Source organism: Neomonachus schauinslandi, chromosome 5 (genome assembly GCF_002201575.2).
Source record: "Neomonachus schauinslandi chromosome 5, ASM220157v2, whole genome shotgun sequence".
Lineage (NCBI taxonomy): Eukaryota > Metazoa > Chordata > Mammalia > Carnivora > Phocidae > Neomonachus > Neomonachus schauinslandi.
In genome coordinates, this window is record NC_058407.1 from 144,565,049 (window position 1) to 144,568,857 (window position 3,809).

Below are 3,809 nucleotides of genomic sequence, written 5' to 3' on the forward strand. Positions count from 1 at the left end.
CCCCACCCCGTGTCTGTCAGAAGTCTGAGGTTAGCTTTGTTGGAGGTCTGTTGGGGTGTCCTTGTTGCCCCCACGCGTGGGCCCTGCATCCCTTTTTTCGGGCTGCTTAACGAAAGACCACACATTGGGTGGCTTAAAACAACAGGAATTTACTCTCCATGGGTCTGGCGGCCAGAGTGCGTCCACAGGGCTGGTCCCTGCTCAGGACTCTGAGCGGGAACCCGTTCCATGCCTCCCTGCCGGCTCGTTGGTCCCGGCAGCCCCAGGTGTCTTGTCTTTGCAGGTGCCCCACTGTCCCACTCCCCGCGTCTGTGTCCAAGCTTCTCTCTTATAAAGACACCAGTCATTGGATTTAGGCCCCTCCCCGATCGGTCTCGTCTGAACTACTGCACCTGGAAAGATGCTATTTCCAGATAAGGTCACATTCTGAGGAGGATTTTTTGGGGGAAACACACTCTTCAACCCATGCCAGCCCCATCTCTGCCTGACGCCTATCCTACATCTGCTTGGTGACCCCTCGGGGCGAAGGGCTCCGCTGAGGTATCTTCCCAGAGGGGCCATTTGAATCCAGTGGCGCAAGGGCCCCCGGCATGGAAACCAGAGGACTGAGAGGTGGCGGCTTGGTGGGGGGAGGGGATAAAAAGGGAGAGGCCACGTGGGGTCGGGGTTGGGGTCCAGAGCAAGGATAGGAAGCCAGCATGGGAGTTGGAGATACTTTTTCACGTGGCTCCTGCTTGTGATGAGAGACAGACAGAGGACTTAGAGGCAGCTAGGCAGGACCTGAAGCCAGAATGTTCTCTGAGAGGGGGAAGTTCTCTGCTCCGGTTTGGAGCTGGGTCACAGGAAGTGTAGCCTGGCCCCAGACCCAGATCTGTGCCACCAGAACTGCCTGGGGTGGGCTGTCCAGGGGGCTGCATTGTGCAGGGAAGGCTGAGTTGGAGGCCGAACCCCTGCAAGGGTTGCAGAGGCTCTCCTCCCAACCCCCTCCCCGAGTGCCCAGGTCAGCCAGCTCAGACAGGAGACCTTGAAAAACCTCTCAGATGGACAAGTACTCACCTCTGCAGGGCCCAGAGTAGGGGCTGGGGGTCCCGGGGTGATAACTCATGGAGAATGGTGGGGCTCCGGCAGGAGGTGTCGCTGCTGAAATTTAGTCCTCAGGTCCTGCGCCTGACAGCCTGCTTCTTTCCAATTACCCTGGTGACTGCAGTGATAAATCCTGGCCACTGAAGTCTGGGTGCCCAGCAGGCTGGGAGGATCCAGGGCAGCCCTGCTGGGCCCTCCTCCAGCCCTTATCAGCCCTCCCTCCACTCAGAGTGGACTCCGGGCCTTCTCCCCTCCTTGTAGTCCCTCCTTGTAGGACTCTGCAGGACAGACAGACGAGCCAGGTGCCCTAATGCTCTCTTCTGGGCTACACTGGGTCCCCCCTACACCCCTTGCCCCATTCATATGCAGAAGTCTGAGCTCCCAGCATCTCTGAAACATACTCTATTTGGAGATGGGGTTTTTAGAGAAGTAATTAAGTAACAGGACTTCACTGGGGTGGGCCTTCATCCAGCATGATTGGTGTCCTTATAAGAAGAGGAAATTTGGACATAAACGTGCCTAGAAGGAGAACGCCATGGAAACACTCAGATGGAGTGTGGCTGTCTCCATGCCACAGAGAGAGGCCCCAGAAGAAACCAGCCCGTGGGGATCTTGCCCCTGGACTTCCAGCCTCCAGGGGATAAATCTCTGCCGTTCAAGGTGCTGGGTCAGTGGCAGCCGGAGCCCATTCACTCAGCCCTGGGATCTGGGGCCAGCTCAGAATGACACAGTCTTCCTCCGAGTGGTCATCTGCAAGCTTTATTTCCTTAACTGCACAGTTGAATTTTCCAGGGGAAACCTCACGTGGCTCCTCCATATGTGTACCAGGACAGCAGGGTTGTTCTGGGGGATGGATGCCATGGGAGGGGCTGCCTGGTTCCTCTCTCTGGCAGCCTTATTCTCACGGGAGGGTTATACCCATTTTGCAGAAGAACCATCAGCATGGGACTGGCAGGAGTGACCCCTGCAGAAAAACATGAATCCGTTACTTCCTTCCCTCTCGGTGCTACTACTGGGTGTTATCTCTACAGAGAATCAGTCCCATCCAGAGTCAGGAGTTGCAGTCTAGAATGGAGCACTGTGTTTGCAGGCAGATGCCAGGGGTCAAGTCCCTCCTCACCACTCTGGCTGATCACCATGCGAACAAGTCACCCGAGCTCCATGAACCACATTTTTTCCTCTGTTAAGGGGGAGGAGATGCTGAGATTGTGAGCCTAGAGGGGACCTGGGGGAGTAGAAACGTGTGAGTTTTGGAGTCAGATCTGCGTTCGAACCCAGCTCTGCTGCCTCTTGGCTGTGTGGCCTTGGGTAAGTTGAGCAACCTCTCTGAGCTTGTTTCACAGGCCACGAAATAGTCTTTTGATTTTTTTAAATTAAGTTTAAAATTTTAATTCCAGTATCGTGAACATACAGTGTTCTCTTAGTTTCAGGTGTACAATATGGTGATTCAACAATTCTATGCATTATTCAGTGCTCTCATCATTGTAAGTGTACTCTTTTTTTTTTTTTTTTAATACCAGGTAATTCAACTTTTATTTCAGTTTCCAGAGGTTTCTCATTCTGGTCAGCCACAATTTTTTTTTTTAAAGATTTTATTTATTTATTTGACAGAGAGATAGAGAACACAAGTAGGCAGAGGGAGAGGGAGAAGCAGGCTCTCTGCCGAGCAGGGAGCCCGATGCGGGACTCAATCCCAGGACCCTGGGATCATGACCTGAGCCGAAGGCAGAGGCTTAACCGACTGAGCCACCCAGGCGCCCTGGTCAGCCACAATTTTTAATTCATAGGCTGGTTCCTTCATCTCTACTTGGATCTCTGTACTGGAAATCTCAATCAGATACCTTGTTTTGCTTGAAACTTCACCTTTTGGCAATAAAAGCTGAATGTGATCTGGATTGCTCACATTCCTACTTACCTGTTCAAGGGTTAGTTCCTTTCTCATTTTCTCTCTTAAATCTGTGGGGTCAGCTTGCATTCCCATCAGATTTTGTTTCATCCTTTGAATGCTTCCTTTTATTCTAAATTTAGTGATACTGTAAGAGTATGAGAGAGTGAACTGGAATTGTTCCTCAGTGCATTTCATGGTCATCCGTATTAATTGATCTTTTCTCACTTGGTCCTTTTCTGCTGCTTGGAGAACATCAGGATTGTAGGCAACATGGATGACTGTATAAACATCTGATGTCTCAGACATATCTTCTGGTCTGCCAACACTTAGAGGTACTGGATGAATGGCTGACTGGGGAGCTGGGATCCTTTTCCACTGACACAGGTTAATAAAAAGTACTTTTTCCTTTGGTTTCAGGATCTTGGTTTGTAGACAGAACTGTGGTTCTGGGGTGGCACAGAGCTATTTCCCTTCTTTCAGCTGCTGTTGAATGAACTCGTAGCTCTCAGGATTACTTTCAGCCAGATCATCTAGGAGGTTCCAGAACTGAGTAACCTGGGTGAGCAGACCCTTTGAAGAAGACCCCATGATTGAGGTAAACAGGCCTCTTGAGTCCCTTCTCTCTGTTGACAAACTGCGACGCCTGTAACTAGGGTAACCGGACCGGGTACAACATCTTAATTGGGTCCAGAAAACTCCAGGAAGAAAGGGTTTTTACATCCAGTTCTGGAATCTCCCACTTCTGGTGTCGGGCTTGCTTTTCAGCCGAGGCCAACCCGCTTCTTTTCCAGGAAGGTGCCCGCCTCCCTTCCGCACCTTTCGATCTTTAAAACGATTT

General features: G+C 51.4%; 1 pseudogene; it reads right to left on the minus strand.

The window, feature by feature from the left end:
• Positions 1-2,601: 2,601 nt before the first annotated feature.
• LOC110588032 lies at positions 2,602-3,559 on the minus strand (annotated as a pseudogene).
• Between the last annotated feature and the right edge of the window lie 250 nt (positions 3,560-3,809).